Source organism: Canis lupus, chromosome 1 (genome assembly GCF_003254725.2).
Source record: "Canis lupus dingo isolate Sandy chromosome 1, ASM325472v2, whole genome shotgun sequence".
Taxonomy (NCBI): Eukaryota; Metazoa; Chordata; class Mammalia; order Carnivora; family Canidae; genus Canis; species Canis lupus.
Genome location: NC_064243.1, coordinates 80009430 through 80027342, shown reverse-complemented (window position 1 = coordinate 80027342; position 17913 = coordinate 80009430). Strand labels below are relative to the sequence as shown.

Genomic DNA, 17913 nt, shown 5'->3' with positions numbered 1-17913 from the left:
TCTCTCTCCTCGTATAATTCTAGTTAAATAAAAATATTGAGTACATCTAATTCTTTCTCTCATTGTCCCGGTGAAGTATGAGCAGGGGAACCATTTGTGTTTTCCCTATTTTCCTGCCTTTGCTCCTACAGTGGAAAATATTTCTCTTAAAAGAGAGGTCTCAGTGACCATAATTTTGTTTCATGAACGTTCCTTAACCAATATTTAGCAAAGGGTAACATAACTCTATTTACAAACAGTCCTTGAGTGGAGTGAATCTGCCTTTCCTTCTGAGGCAGTGCAAAGGAGACACAAACAAAACTGGGGGATCCTTTTAGGCAGAAGGGAGAGGAGAATAGAGGATGGATAGATAGCCATAAAGAATACAACAGAGTAACAAGATGGTACTATATATAAAATATATACTATATTTTGGTCATCTTATTAATTGGTTAGAACATTTAGAAGAGGAAGTATACGAGTTCTGTAATTAACATATCCAATCCCTAACACCAACCTACAGAGACCTTTTCTTCCTAATGGAAACAAATGTATCCTGAAGCTTGAGGCCATGAAAGCAAATGTGAAGACACCATGACAAGAAGTTTCTTGATGGCATGATATCTGTCATGAGTAATTCTGAAAGTGTTATAAACACTTCTTTGGAAAAGGGAAGATATTAAATCTCTTTCTGTAGCCTGATGAAGGGGTGAAGTTTTGAATTTAGGCAAATAAATATTTGAGTTCTTCCCAGTAGTTTTTATCACATTAAATCATATTACACTTTAGCCTCAGTTATTTCCCTAAAGTTGAGGATCATATTTCTCCCTCATGGAGTCATTCTGAAGATACAGTGGGATAAAATGTGGAAAAATACTTTGGTGCACAATGAGCAGATAATTTTGTCCATTCCTTTTTATTGTAGGCATGATAATTGGCTATGGAGAGTGAGGAGTCATTGACCAGTATGTAAGGAGAAATGCAACCTATCACTTAACCTAAGCTTTTATGGTAGGCTCCCTCTGGTGGCATAAGGATTGGCAGAAGAAAACTGAGGTTTAAGGCAAACTCAGTTCTGTCATGGTTTTGCTATGAAATCTGGAAACTATCAAATGACCTCAAGATTTCATCTTGTTGGTCATGATGTTTATTTACTGGCTTTATAAAAGAATGAGTAAAGAAATATCTAGATATTTTGAGCTTTCACAAAGTCTGTACATTGAAGAAGGCATTATATAAAAAATATATGTAAATAATGACTAGGTATTTGTAAGCATGTATTTGTGCTTTGAAAAGAAGTAATCTGATTAACACTGTATTGTGAAATTTGTTATGCAGTATGTTTGAATATTACAGTGGGCACTTAGAAGGGAGGGAGACACTTACACTAGTGATTAATGGCTGATGGACTCCCTACAAGGGGCATCATGATCTTTCCTTGTACATAATTCTGTGAAAATCACATGACATCTGTTCATGACAAGGCCACCGTTTTAACAGAGCACTGGATCCCCCATGTCTCAGTACTTGGAATCTTTGTATTGAAGCACCCTGAGAATAAGGAATATTCTTATTAAACTTAAGGTTTGGGCTTAGAGTTATTTAACTCATGACATAGCATTTTAAAAAACTCATATTTGACCCTGAACAAATTTCCTTCATTTCCACTACACAACTAAACTTACTGATTTTAAAATTCATCTTTTTAATGGATTTCCATCCAGAGACTCTTGCCATGTTTGTGTGATGGCAGTACTTATTTTAACTTCTTTAAGGAATGTTTAACTGAGTTTCTGAGCCAAACTTTTGGCTTGGCAGCTGCAAATAACCTCTCTTCACAAAGCATTTTTAATAGCATTTGTGAAAATCTCTTCTCTCTGAAAGTCAAAATGTTCTGCATAAACAATAAAACAAAATGGAGGCATGGTCTATTAAACAAACAGCAATGATAGACTCTAATATTTCATAATATCATTGCTTGCTTAATAGGGTGCAAGCAATTAAAAAATCTGCAGTCATTCTTTAATTATTTCCATTAACTGTTCAAATCTGAGCTTTTCCATGATGTTGTCTCTGAACAGTAAAAATAAATCAAGTGATACTAATAATAATTTTCAATTAAAAAACACAAGCTAGAAAATGAGCTGCTGGCTCAGTCCAGTTGTTTGAGGATATATACTCCCTTTTCATTAATACAAGACCTAGTTAGATAAATGAGTGTAATTTTATTCTTCAACATACAGAAAGGTTTCCCCAAGACTCAGAAGATTCTAGGCTGGAATCTGTCAATATCGATCATTTCCCCTTATTGTCTTATTCTTTATCCCTTTCCTTTTGTGCCCTCACTATCTTTTATTTTTATGAGATTTGGGACTTTGTGGGAAAAGCAAGGTAGGTTAGGAAGATCAAGGAAATCAGGATCAGAACAGTATGCGCTCAAAATTCAGGAATGAATAAATTTCCTAGAATGGAAAATTGAATATTCATGGTTCCATATTATTCTGTGTGGAAGGGAGGAAGGTGACAGGGACAGAGGGAGAGGCTGTCTCCTATCACTTGACCTTGCCTTTTAGTGCTCTTCTGTTCTAATGCCTGTTTTCTGAATTTCAGATGATAGAAAAATCTGTGGAGATGATTTATACCAAGACTTGCTAGCCAATGACTCTAGGCTTTTTAAAGAATAAGGGCTTCAGGTGCATTATAACATCAAACCGAAAAAATAGAGATTCTTGTTGAGATTTCAGTGTTGAGCTTCCAGATTATTGCATAGTTTAGAAATGTTCTCAAATGTATTTGATTATTGGGTCAATTTTTATATAATTTATTCAATTATTATGAGATTATATATGCCTGCAAAAGAAGAATAGAAAGGAAGGTACCAAAATAATAATCAGTGTTTTGTTTGTTGAAAATAGTGAAAAATCTCTCTTCTTCCACCAGTTATTCAACTTGTAAGAGTTCTGTTTGGTACCTTTTATAACAAAAAGAACTAGAACAACAAATTAAGTATGGATGTCTGAAGAATAAAGTCCATAGTTGAGATGAGCCACAACCTAGCTGTACATGGATTAGCTCACAGGAAGGGTGAGTGGAACATTGGCAGACTATCCAGGGAACATAAAAACTGTATGTAGTAGGAATCCAGTAGAGATTACAGTGGGATTGTATGGTACCCTCATCCTTTCTTGTCCCTTTCTCTAAAGAAATTGGAAGTAGAAGCAAGACCGTTAGAAATCTGGATTACTGTCCTAATTTTAGTAGGAATTCTCAGCCTGGCTCAGTGTTGGATCACTTGGTGGTAAAGCACAAATTACTCCCAATTCTCAGTGTGTCCTTTAAAATCTAATTCCAGAAAAATGACTTAATTCCAGTTTTATATCAGTTTTGTTTTTGTCTAGAATATTCAGGGCCATGAATTTTTTGAAAAGTGACAACTGGTTCTTGGTTGAGCTTTTTTTTGCACTCAGAGGAAGTTGATATGTACCATCATCCCCCCACTACCTCAACGAAGGAATTGTGGCTTATCTATTTCAGCATGTTTTCCTGTTAAGTCAGGAGTCTACCCATCATCCTTTTAACTGCCAAAAGGTTAGAAAAGGCAGGCAATTCTATCCCAGCCCCTCACATTCTTTTCTGGGACTTATTTCTCACACAAGCCATTCTCTCCTGGAAAAGGGGGATATATGGTAACTAAATATGGGTGCATATTTTTAACTGTTCCAGAGGTAGTTTTGTTTTCCACCAAGACACACGTTTTCATCTTCATGGTTTAATACATAATTTATCTCACACATTTAGAGATCCTCCATATTGATGATTAAATGCCAAGTGAGCTATTGTACTTATTTGGATGAAGACAAGGAATTTGCATTCAATATTCTAAAAATACAGGCAATTATTTGATCTGTAAGGCAATGTAGACCATTGAGTACGTGCACAGTTTAAAAAATTCCATCCTTTGAAATCTTAGTTGAAAATGTCGAAGTCAAACTGCAATGCGCCTCATCTGAACGAGAGAAAGCCCCCAACCTCACTAATAAAACTTTCAGATTTTTTGATTGAATGCCATTTGAAATTACCCTCATCATGTTAACGTGCAATACGTAGCATGCAGTAGGGTTGCCTCTCGACATGACCCTATTAAAGATTGCCACTTGTAAGGAAATCAGTTCAAAAGCAGAGGCTGTATTAAGCTGGATACCAGGTCAAATGACACTATTTGGGGGAAAAATGGAGAGGTACTTCAGCCTAATGATTTGTGAAAAGTTAAGTAACAACAAATTCCATGAATATGAAATTGTGGAAAGAATGCTCTCATCACTGCTTTTATCTCTCAGCACTCTGTGCTGATGGTAGCCATGAGGAATTAGAAATGGCACCTGCTTGTATGCCTGTCTCTTTGAAATGATGCTTTTTAAGATTGTGATTTTAGAGCATTTAAGATGGAAAGGGGGACATTTCCGTTTGGGGTTTTCAAATTTTTTTTTTAGTCAGTAAAAGGGATGGTAGGAAGCGTACTATGAGTATTCTGACAACACCTACCTATTTTTCCTTCAGAGAACCTTTGTATATTCATGCAACTGACTGTAGAGAACTTTGACAGTTTTATTGGAAAGTTGTGGAAATCTCAGGGAAAAGCAAACTTGGTTTCTACATTAATAAATGATGGGAATAGATGGGGATCCTCCACTAATTTATAATTGGATTTGAGAATTTTAATTTTTATAAACTTTGCTGGAATGTAAGTATTAATGTAACATACAGCATAATGAAATGTACAATACAATGTCAAGTATTATATAATCTCATACAAACAGAAAAGTATGTGTATCATAAACATACAACCCATGGATTTTTCACAGACTGAACACACACCTATGTAAAGCTATAAGGTCAAGAAATAACTGCCCAGAAGCCTCTCTCATGACTTCTTCCCATTTCTACCCCCCACCAAGGGTAATCATCCTTCTGTCTTCTAGATTCATTTTGCCTCTTGTATACTTTCTAAGAATGATCTCATACTATATGCCCATTTTTGAGTCTGGCCTCTTACTCTCAAGATTGTAAGACCTATGCATAATTACCATATTTCATTTTATTCATCCTCATTGTTGTATATTTTTCCATTATGTCATTATACAGTTTATCTATTCTCCATGGATTGTTAGGTTGTTTTGGCTCCTACAAGCAGGACTACTTTGAACATTCTTGTAGAAATCTTTTGAAGAAACATATATATATCTTTCTGTTGGGTATATAATTGGGAGTGGACTTGCTGGGTCATAGGGTTTGGATAAGTTTATCTCGTGTAAATATTGCCAAACAGATATCCAGAGTGCTTACTATTTATTCTCCTGCCAGTGGTGAATGAGGGTTCCAGTTGCACCACATCCTCAACAGTTGGTATGAGTGTATGGCTGCTAGGGATTGTTGAGGTGCCTCAGGACATTGTTGTTTTCTTGTTCATCTCAGGGTTCAGAACACTGGCCCTGATGATGGCACTTGGTTAGGTTCCCAGATTACTTTAAGCCCTAATAATAGATGGATTTATGAACAGAGCGGTAATAGAAGCAACACTAGAGTCCACATTGAGTCAAGAAGTCGGATCCCAAAGGAACATGATAGCTATCTGATAGGCTTCCTTGCAGTGGCTTTTGTTGAGGATACATTAATACTAGGGGATCATCCATTAGGTCATTTCTGGTGAAAATTATTCAGATCATGATGGCTTCCTCTCACTGCCCATATGTATACAGGCTTTTTTTAAATTTTTTTTATTTATTTATGATAGTCACACACAGAGGGAGAGGCAGAGACACAGGCAGAGGGAGAAGCAGGCTCCATGCACCGGGAGCCCGACTTGGGATTCGATCCCGGGTCTCCAGGATCGCGCCCTGGACCAAAGGCAGGCGCCAAACCACTGCGCCATCCAAGGATCCCTTTTTTTTTTTTTTTTTTTTTTTTTTTTTACAGTACCAACCCATATGTGCAAACAGGCAATTTTCTTTACTAGTTTATGTTTGCTTTCAAGTGTTAACATGTATACTTATATAGATAACCATCTATTCTTTTCAAGGAAACTCAGTTTTGTTTAAAATTCTGTATCTTTTATGCAAATATTTAAATGGAAAATTTGCCCTTCTGCTCAGTTTCCTGTCTCTCAAGACATGATAAATTCTCTCAGGAACAGTGAAGAACTAGTGTCTGATTGCTTCTCAGTCTGCCCTGAGTCCGTTAGCTTCCAGAATAGGTGGCCTCATCTGCCTGGACTCTGACTGAGGCTCCTGCCATAATCTCTGATCATGAGGCCCACAGGTTCTATATCAAACCTAGGATGTTTCTTATTTTTTTTAAAGATTTTATTTATTTATTCATGAGAGACACACAGAAAGAGGCAGAGACATAGGCAGAGGGAGAAGCAGACTCCCTGCAGGGAGCCTAATGTGGGACTCAATCCCAGGACCCCAGGATCATGCCCTGGGCCAAAGGCAGATGCTTGACCACTGAGTCTTCCAGGCATCCTACCTAGGATGTTTCTATTTATGATCCTCAGAGTCCCCTTATGAGTCATTTGGAGGTCTGAGGGATACTCAGCTGCTATTCTGCACCTCTCTGGATGTGTAAGGGACTGTGTGGAGCTTCTCTTCAAGCTAATCTGTAGGAACATTTCCCTCAGTCGTGACCATATGATTCCCTGTGCTCTAGGTTTCCCCCAGTGCCATGTATAACTCAGGGATTTTCTCAGAGGCACAGCAGTAACTCTATTGCTTTGAGATCCCCCAACCTCACACTGGATATCTCTCCCATTCTGCCATACTTTGTTTATGTGTCTAAGAAGAGTTGGGGTAGAGTTTGTAGGAATCTCTTAAGCACCAGCTTCTTTGTTCCAGTCTCTCCATCTGAGTCTTTTGGTTTTCCTTGCCTGCTGGTTACACATTATTTCCTTTGAAGCAGGGGAAAGCAAATTGCTTCATTCATGGTTCATTCTTCTTGGCGCTCTAGTTTTTAATGTGACCCTTTTCAGTCTTCTAAACTTGGTTATTGATATTTAAACCCTTTAGAGGCACCTGGGTGGCTCAGTGGGTTAAGCGTCCCACTCTTGATTTCAGCTCAGGTCATGCTCTCAGGGTCCTGAGATTGAGCCTGATGTTGGTCTCTGAGCTGGGCATGGAGCCTATTTAGAATACTCTCTCTCCTCCTCTGCCTCTTCCCCTCTTAGAAAAAGGACCCTTGGAAATTGTGAGAAGCCATGACTCCCTTTTTCTCTTAATAAAGCCAGTTCTTGGCCATCTAAAGCATGAACCCTTCACACTTTATCTGCTATGGTTTTGAGAACTCCATTCAGTCATTTAACTGACTCTTGGTCTTGGGTGGTATATGTTCTCTCTCAGAGTGCAGTCCCTCGATAAAGTTACTATTGCAGCTAAAATGGTGGAGAGAGGGACACCTGGTGGCTCAGCGGTTGAGCTTCTGCTTCAGCCCAGAGTGTGATCCTGGAGTCCTGGAATCGAGTCCCACATCAGGCTCCCTGCATGGAGCCTGCGTCTCCCTCTGCCTATGTCTCTGCCTCTGTGTGTGTGTGTCTCATGAATAAATAAATTTAAAAACTTAAAAAAAATGGTGGAGAGAAAGATGAGGTGAGGGCAATGCTAGCACATAGTTTTATGTCAAGTCATTACCTCACCACCAGGTGGAGCCCCTTCAGTGTGTACGCAGGAGGTGAGACAATGAAACTAGGGGATATGTTTGCCCAGGAGGCCTTTTAACTTCACCATGCAACAATATCACTTTTCATTTTTCTTAAGAATATGAAAATAATAAGCTGAGTATTAAGTTCACTAAGTCGTGTGGGCCTGCTTCCAAGAAGGTAAATTATAAGTAATGAAAGGAGAAAGGAACATGCCATGTTTATAAAAATTCCCATTTTACAAAGTTTTTTTTTTTTTTGTCAGAGTTCCAAATGAGGTAATAATGTTATGTGTTATGGCAGGATGTTACAGTTCATGCCCGAAGGAGGGTAATAAAAAGGTTGAGAATACCCTCTCCACTTTGAAGCAGAATCTCTGTTATGCCCAGCAAGCTCATCTTAAAAATAGCCCCTTCTCTGTTCACACCCAGGGTCAAGTAAGTTAAATCAGCCAGGATTTGCAAATTTGCTTGGATGTTAGAAGAAATTCTCCTTTGACAGAGAGCTGTAATGAAGGACTAATAAAAACCGCTTCAGTTGGTCACTTTTTCTGGTTGTCCTGAAATTTCCATTTTACTAATGATCAAAGAATGAAAGTATGTCTGAATGTATTGGGCCCCAGGGATGACATTCCTAATTTTGGTATTTCCTTTATCCTAGTGATGGATTAAACTCACTTATTAACATAGCTTTTCTTGTCTCCCCTTGTTCTTTACAAGTGTGAAGATCCTTCTGATTCAGTGTCACAATAATTTTTTGTAGATATTTACCAGAAATACTTTTATCCTTCACTTAGCCCAAGGCTATGTGTTCATTTACTCATGCATTCTTTCATTCATTCTATGTGCTTTGAACAGATTAAGTGAGCACAAGAGAATGTAGAGATGAATAAAACATGACCCCTGATGTTAAGGAGCTCACTATCCAGTGGTAGACTGCCACATAAAAACAAAGTACAGTGTAGTTTCATTGGTGCTGAGATAAATGACATACATACAATGAGGCAAAAGTGTGAGAGTGGTTTTCTGTATTGGGTAAGGTTCAAAACTTTTCATCAAAAAAATGGCAAGGGTTGGACTTAGAAGTTAAAGTTCAAAAGGTAAACAGTGTGGAGAGAACATTCCTATCAGGAAGTGAAATAGAACCCAAGCTCTGGAGTCATAGAACCACATGACATCTCCAGAGATCCATGAGCATGGTTGGAATGTGCTGTACAAGAGGTGACATCTTGAGAAGAGAGGCAGAGGTTCACACGTCCAGATGGTGGAGTTGTTGGTGTGCCTCTAAGTTGTCCATGGATGTGGATGGAGGATGTGATTGCATATGTGTCTCAGTTATAATCTCCAAACATGGCTTAAACCACAAAAATTTGTTTTTCACCATTTTAGAGACTAGTTGTCCAAGTCCAAGGTGTTGGCAAGTTTTATTTCTTCTGAGACCCCTCTCCTTGGCTTGTAGAAGTCTGCCTTCTCTCTGTGTCCTTTCATGGCCTATCCTCAGTGTGTCCTCTCCCCTTTTTATGAGGACACCAGTCACAATGAATTAGAGCCACTACTAACAGCCTTATTTTAACTTAATTACCTCTTTCAAGCCCCTGTCTCCAAATAAAGTCACATTCTGAGGCACATGGTATTCAGTGCCTTCCACATATAAATTTGTCAGGGAGACAACTCAGCTTATAGCAAGACACTATTAATTTTTTTGCAACATTATAGAAACTAAATATGAGGCCTGAAATAAGTTTATGACAGTAAAATGGAAAGACAAAGATGCATTTAAGAAATACATTGGGTCTGTAAAATTCTAAGATTTCTATCTTAGGTGGGAAGAAATAAGGGGCACAATCAGTGAAATAAATAATTCAGAAAAGAAGCAAGGGTTTTTTGTTTTGTTTTGTTTTGTTTTGTTTTGGCCAGCAGGGAGGCAGCAAATGATCACTTCATTTTGGCTAGGTTGAGTTTTTATTTTTATTTTTTAATTTTAGGTTGAGTTTTTAGACACAAGATGTTTAGGAGGAGTTGGCTAGTATATAGTTGGCTAGGTGAAGATGAAGTTGTGTGATACTTTAGAGGTCACTTATCTTTAATAAGCTCAATTGTACTCCTTTTGGTAAATGGCCATCAACCAATTATGCATCAAAAGGAGAGAGTGAATTGGAGGAGAAGCCACATACCATGATATTTCAGGAAATGTTTGCTTCTACTAATTCTCATTGCTTTGGAAAAGCTCTTGAAACAAGCTTGCCTCAGTTTCTCATGATATATTTTATCAAATACACTGCAAATAAATACATGTGCTTTTCATTTATTTCAAGGAATGTGTGTTACTTTATTTGTAGAAGCTTCATTGGAATGAATGAACCAACATGCAATGATGGGGAGTTTCCATATCAGAGAGTTTTTAAGATTTGACAAGTTAAACCTTTTGAAATAGCAAACATTACCAAAAGGCCTGACTGCTTGTTACAGATGGATGCCTTTTCAAATGTGACTTTGGTAAACAAAGCTGCATTTGAGCTACAAGAGACACCAAAGGTCAAAGGAAGAACATTATTTCCAAGGGATGTGAGTAGGTAGGCAGAAAGTCTCAATTTTATTTAAGGACAAAAATGACATTATTTTATGTAGGGTAATAATTGTAAGTAAGTGGGTAAACTGTTACAGAATGGTCACAACATAATTCTTAGATAAGTATCTCAATGTCCTACTTGTTATATTTCTCCAAGCTGGTTCATAGACCCTTGGGTTAGATCAGTGGTTCTCACATGAGGTGATTTTGCCACCTTCCCCTCCCAACAGGAGGTATTTGGCAATGGCTGGAGGTGTTTTATGTTCATCACAACATGGTAGGAGTTTTGGGAGTGGTTGTTACTGGCGTTTAGTGGGTAGAGATCATGGATGCTGCTAAATATCTTACAATGCACAGCCAGCCTCCCACAACAAAGAATTACCCAGCTGAAATATCAGTAGCGCAGAGGTTGAGAAACCCTAGGTTCATAACAAAATAAGTGACATTTGCCTTAAAAAGTAGAGAACTAATCTTCTGAATTGTTTTCAAGTTTAGGTCCAATTCCTTCCTGAGCAATTACTTGGTGGGTAGTGGGTGGTGGTGGTGCATATCCCTATATTTTGTTTCTTTTTTTTACCTGGAGTTATTACTGTTTTGAAATAATTGAATTCTATGCCTTAAACTTGTGGTTTTAGATGGAATTAAGCTATATTAGCATTTTATTTCTTTTCTTTTATAAGGATTTTATTTATTCATTTATGAGTGACACAGAGAGGCAGAGATACAGGCAGAGGGAGAAGCAGGTTCCCTGCAGGGAGCCTGACGTGGGACCGGATCCCAGGATCCTGAGATCACAACCTGAGCCAAAGGCAAACACTCAACCACTGAGCCATGCAGGCACCCAGCATTTTATTTCTTTAATCTTATTTTTGCTCACATATATATTCAAATAATCAGATTTTTTTAACTAAAAATTACTATGGAAGTTTGGAGCTCTACTGAACGTTCATATAGATCATTCAGTCTTAATGCATAGTCCAGTGTCCACTCCCTCAGTGTCTTTCTCTTTTTTTGGTAGGATATATTAATGGAGGTACATCTGTATATTTCATTATTATTTACAGAATATTTTTATATATATTTCCAATTTAATGCTTATAAATCCAGTGTCAGTTACTATTATCATAACCTTTGTAAAAATGAAAAGATGAGAAAACAAACAAGAAAAGCTTTTTCAGCTATTCAGGGCATAGTAACTTTAAAATAAAATATAAGATTTGTCTGTTAATTTGAATTCAACAAATACTTTTTAGACTCTTACACCAGTCTAGGTACTGTGATAAGTACTGTGCTAAGTTCCAGAATTAAAGCCAGAGTTTGTTTTGAATCCTATGATGAAAGCTTTAGTCTCTTAGGATTAAAACTTGAGTTCTTTGAGAAGTTCCAGTACCAGAAAAAGGTTCGTATTTGATATCTAAGTAGCATAATGTTATTCAGTCTTACAGAATAAATAAGAGATGGAATTAACCATGGGACACCACAGACAATGTATTAATTAGTATCCTTAAAGTACTAGTAGTGGCAAAATTCTGGTTTTGAATGTTCTATTTCTATACCTAATTATCTTTTTTCCTGACTCTGCTGGCTATGGATTACAGATCAGCATATCTGAAAACAGCTATATTTATAATCATACACATCTGAAGAATTTTAAAGTATCAGAACTAGAAAAGATCTTTGAGACCTCCCATTTCATACCCTATAGGGTCAGAGGGGCCATGCTCCTCCTTAAGTTAGAGACAATTACTAGGAGAGAACAATAAAAACAAAAACTAAACTTCAGACATCCTGACTCCCAGTTAGGTGACTTTTCTACCAAATCCCTTATCTGCCTTCCTCACAGGACACCATGTTTGATGGCAAGTAGGGTGACCAGCTGCCCTAGCTTGTCTGGAACTCTGGTTTAGTGCTGTATGTCTTACATTGTGGGAAACCCCATAGCCTGGGGCAAACTGGGACAGTCACCATAAATTGACAAGATGCATAGAAGTATTTGTTATGTGGATGAGTATTGCTGATCATGTTCACCAAAAAATGAGCTTTTGTTTCCATCCTACCAGTGTGAGGTCAGCTGATTAAATTTGTGTCCCTGTCCAGAGGTCTGCTCAAAATCAATCCTTCCTATCTCCATTATTGCTGGCCAGCTTTATCTGTCTTTCCCAGTCAATTTCCTAATTAATTATTTCCTATTATGAGAATGCTGTCTTTATTCATTAGGATCCTATCTTTGGGTATCAACTTATAGCATTTGTACAGCCTGCTGAAATATTTTCTGAATGAACATTGGTTACTGAGCATGGAAATCTGCCTGCTGTCAGAATTGTATAAGATGTGAGAAAATAAGATCAAGGGGTCATGGGCATGTTGAGTAAGAAATAGTAGGAGACATTGCAATGTCTCCCATACACATGAGTTATCTTTTCAACAATAGACAAGGTTATTTGTTTAACATGTTCTATTAACACCAGAAATAAAATCCCAGTCTTCTCATAAGCATAAGTCTTTTTGATGATTGGACCTATTTGTGAATAAAACTGGAATTAACCCCCAGATAAAGTTAGTGAAATTTTACTTTGAGTCTCTAAATGTCCAGAGAAGGGACAAATGTTTTCTTCTAAAATTTTTTTATATAAGTTCAATTTAATTAACATATAGTGTATTATCCATTTCAGAGGTAGAATTTAGTGATTCATCAGCTGCATATAACGCCCCGTGTCATTCCATGAGTACCCTCCTTAATGTCCATCACCTAGTTATCCCATAAAAACCTTTGGGATGCAGCAAAGGTGGTCCTGAGAAGAAAGTATACAGCAATACAGGTCTTTCTCAAGAAATAATAAAAGTTTCAAATACATAACCTAACCTTACACCTAAAGGAGTTAGAAAAAGAATAGCAAATAAAGCCTAAATCCAGCAGGAGAACAGAACTAATAAAGATTAGAGCAGAAATCAATGATATAGAAATAAAAAAAAACCAGTAGAATAGATCAATGAAACTAGGATCTGGTTCTTTGAATTAATAAGATTGATAAACCCCTAGCCAGAATTATCAAAAATAAAAGAGAAAGGGCCCAAATGAATAAAAACATGAATGAAAGAGGAGAGATCACAACCAACGCTGAAGAAATACAAACAATTTTAAGAGACTATTATGAGCAATTATATGCCAACAAATTAGGCAATCTGGAGACAGATGTTTTCATTGAAATATAAAAAAACTTCCATTTTCTTCATTTATGGAAGTACTATTAAAAGTATTTGCTTGAAAATCTTAATCTTTATGTCACAATGAGATACTATTTCACATTTAAGAAAGTGACCATAATAGAAAAGTCAGACAATAATAGTTGTTGGTGGGGTTGTAGAGGAATTTGAACCCTCATATATTGCTGCTAGGAATTTGAAATGGCACAGCCATTTTGGAAAATAGTTTGGCAGTTTCTTAAAATGTTAAACATAGCTATTTTATACGACCCAGATATAAGAGTATATCCACTCTTGGGCATCTACTCAAGAGAAATAAAAACTCATGTCTACACAAAGACTTGCACATGAATGTTCATAGCAGCATTGTTCAGAATAGCTCAAAAGTGGAAAAAACCCAGAAGTCCATCGGCTGGTGATTGGGTAAACAAAATGTGATCTATCCATACAATGAAATACTGTCTGCAATAAAAAAGAATAAAATACTAAATACATGCTATAATATTGTTGAGCCTGGAAAACATGCTAAGTGAGAGAAGTCAGATGCAAGACATCACACAGTGTATGATGTCATTTGTATGAAATGTCCAGAAAAAAAAAAAAAAACAAATACAGAGAGACAAAATGTACATCAGTTACTGCCTGAAGCTAGAGGTGTAAATAGGGAGTAACTGCAAGTAGACACAAGGGCTTTTTCTGGGGTGATAGCAGTGTTCTAAAATCAGATGGTTGCACAAATCTGTGAGTTTACTAAAGATTGTTAAATTGTCTACCTGAACAGGTGAATTTTATGGTATGGAACAGAACAGTATATCTCAATAGAGCTATTAAAAGAAAAAAGAAAGCATGCTCATCTCAATTTACTTTCCTTGAAATGACAGAGGGCCAGAAAAGGACAAAAAGCTTAAAAGACCAAGATAATTTGAGATTGTGCATGGAGGGATTTCATGAAGTCCCTTGTTTCTTTTTACACGGTTATTTTATGGAAAGAATTGAACCTGTGCTGCCCGCCAGACCTTCCCTATCAATGCATTTTGGAGAGCCTACCTTGCTTTTTCCAGTCTAGCTCTTTTGTTCTCTTTCCCTCCATCTCATCACCAGTATCCATTTGGTGGCATTTTAGAGCAAGGGCATGATGCATTTTCTTTATATAGGTTTGAACAGAGTTTGGGGCCTCTGTACAACAAGACGACCAAAATTGAGGAGACTCCTTGTCATACAATCACGGAGTCTTATTATCCAGGAAAAATGACATCCTCCATCCTTTCTTCCCTCCACTAAAATCACCTGCAATGAGGGAGAGCAGAGACACCATTCCACAACCAGGATCAGACTCCAGCAGAATCAAAGTGAGCTGTCCCAACCCACCTGCCACAGGCAGAGCATGGGGAGAGGAGGGAAGAGATTTGCAGTAGACAGTTGAAGAGGGCAAGAGAGAGACCAATGCTTTAAATTTTTTTCTTTAAGTTTCTTAAGATGGCTGTCTGCTTATCTATTCACATTGAAGTTTCCAGACCAGTTTGGCTCCCACATAGACTTTCCCTCTCCTCCCCCTGCCACTGTGGCTCCCTGCCCACACCCGGCTCGTTTTCCATTGCAGTACCTGGAAGTCAGCCCTTTGTACAAGTTAGGGACCAAATGAAAGCCGGCAAATGGAATGTGTAGGTTATTTACGGATTGTTGCCGAGCAAATTTAATCATGGGCCTGCTGTAACTCCATCATCATTTCCCTTGACGAGAACATCACAGACTTAAATTTTGCAAAGGAGGGAGAAGTGGCCATAATCCAACTATAACAGTAACAGCCAATTCTGCTGTGATGGGAAGAGGTGCTGTATTAGTGCCAATACATTAACCAACTTTTCAATTGCAGCGGGGAAACTGATTGCCATTACAATTCCCACAGTGCTCCTCCATGAAGGTAACAGAATTGCTTGAATGAGCATTCATTTCCAACTCTGCTGGAGTGTGTGTGTGTGTGTGTGTGTGTGCGTGCGTGTGTGTGTGTGTATGCACACACATATGCTGTGTGTATGTGTGTATGTGTGTGTATATAAGAGGGAGCGTGAAAGAGAGCAAGCAAATGACTGGTTAAGACTTGAGAGTAGGCATGAGGGCGAGATATCCTGAATCATTCTTTCACCTCCAGTTCTGTGGTCTTGGGCAAATCAGTCAGCTACTATGATACTTGGGCTGTATTTACAAAATAATAATAATGATAATAATAATAATAATAAATACCACCTACTAGTTGATTCAAGAGGATCACAGTTCTTTAACATGCTTCCCATTAAGAGATGAAGTCTCTGTCCCCTTCCTTTGAATATAAGTAAGCTCTGTGACTGCTTTGACTGATAATATATGGTAGAAGTGACACTCTGCCAATTTCTGGGCACAGGCCTTCGAGGACTGGCAGCTTCTACCTCCTGGCTTGCGGGGAGTCCTGAGCTGCCATTTATGAAGTCTGACTGTGCTGGAACTACCAAGCTAGAGAGGCCATCTGTTGGTGTTTCATTCAACTATCCCAGCAGAGCTCATTTTTCCAGCCATCCCAACATACCAGACATGTGAATGAAGCCATCTTGGATTCTCCAAATTAGCCTGGCACCACCCCAAGTGACCTCAGTTGGTACAACATGGAGCAGGAGAATTGCCCTGCTGATCTCTCTAAATTCCTTGGCCACACATTCATAAGGTATATGAAATTAGTTGCTGTGTTAAGCTTCTAAGTTTGGGGATAATTTCAACAGATAACCAAAACACCTACTAGAAGCTGTTGAAAAGATTAAGTGTAATGATAAAAACATTTATTAAATAGTAGTTTCTAATGCTATTTTAATAATTATGATAATACTAATAAAAAGGGGCATAACTCTAGCCTTGCCTGATATAAAAAAAACTGACCTCTTTTAAATAATATAAAGAACTAAAATCCTTCCTGACCTGCAGGTTTCATCTTTAACAACAGATGGTATGAGCACTTGCTGGGAATAATTGAAGAGTCACACACATCAAGATGAAGCAAGCATTTAGTGGATACCTCTGACATGCCAGGCACCATACACACATTCTCATACTTAATTTTCATAGGAAACTTATGAGGTGACACTGTGGGTTCATGTCTTATGGCGGGCTTAGAAAGATTGAGTAACTTGTACAAAGTTTCACAGTGAAGAAGCGGAGGGAGCCAAAATCTGAATGTGTGGCTGCCTGCCTCCATGGTAGAGAAGATGCCTGAATTGAATTGGTTCTTGAAGGAAATGTAAGTAGAATGACAGCAGATAGGAGACCTGGAGGCTTTGTAGGGACATCTGCACTGGGAATGGTGAGGAGATGAGCCATCATCTTTTCTGAAGAGCAGAGGGAAATGAGCTTCAATCAGCAGAATCTTATTCTCAGGGCTGATCGAGATGTCCAAGTCCCTCCTTCTCACCAAAAATTTGGCCCTAGTGAAGAAAGGTGTGGTAATGGGCCTGGAGAGACAGGCTGGGTGCTAGAAGTCAGGGTGTGAATGATCGAAAACTCAAATGTTGCTTCGACTCACGGTTTCTGCTGAGTCTGACTTTCATCTCCTCTCTTGGCTTTCGGAAAAGCAAGTGCTGGCAGAGAACAGTCCGCTTCCTTTAGTGCTGGAGGGACACAGCCAATATCAAAGTTGATGAAGAAACAGATTGGACTTGTCAGGATATCTTCTGAACTCCTTGCTAAATCATTGTAGCCTGTGACCTAAAATAACTCCCACAATGAAACTTCTGGCTCATGCTTGCCTCTAGTCCTCTGTGAACGGCAAGACTCTCTGTAGCCTCTTATAGCTCTGAATTGGGCAGATGGAGTGAGAGGTTCATAGCTGACAAGAGCAGAATTCCAGGCTTAGTAGTATGCCCCTGCTTACCTCCTGGGGCACAGAGCCCCATGCTGCACTTGACTCCTCACAGCACCTCATCTATGGTACTCTGACCTCCTATCTTCCCCAACGACCTTGACCTTACAGATAGTCCCTCATTCATCTCCTTGCAATTTCTTCTCTACCTCGATGTTACAAGTGTGCAAAATTAGAAAGTACTGATTTTAGCTCCTCCCTATTCTCTGGCTTTGGAGCGGTAACTGGGTACAGCAACTAAAATGAAAGTACAAACCATCTGGAGCAATCGTGGTAGCAAAATAAAGTAAAAAAAAAAAAAGAAAAGAAAAAACAGTCCAGCTGGATTAAATAGGTACTATTAGAGTTAAGGCAACATTCCTACCTTTCTTTTCTCTGGAAGCTCTCCATCTAAAATATCATAAGGATGATTCTGAACATGATGGTCTCTGCAGTGCTGTTCATCTTATATTGGCTGGGGAAGTATGTCCACAGCAACAAAACATTGTTTTTTTTTTTTTTTAATTTTTTTTTTAAATTTTTATTTATTTATGATAGTCACAGAGAGAGAGAGAGAGGTGCAGAGACACAGGCAGAGGGAGAAGCAGGCTCCATG

At 38.2% G+C, this 17913-nt stretch overlaps 1 long non-coding RNA gene across 1 annotated transcript in view; it reads left to right on the top strand.

The window, feature by feature from the left end:
- The window catches only part of LOC112644680 (uncharacterized), a 195305-nt gene that overhangs the window by 107461 nt on the left and 69931 nt on the right, over positions 1 to 17913 (top strand). Inside the window, exon 3 of the long non-coding RNA XR_003126638.3 lies at positions 15837 to 16133. This is a non-coding gene — a long non-coding RNA (uncharacterized LOC112644680). The remainder of the gene's footprint in view (positions 1 to 15836; positions 16134 to 17913) is intronic.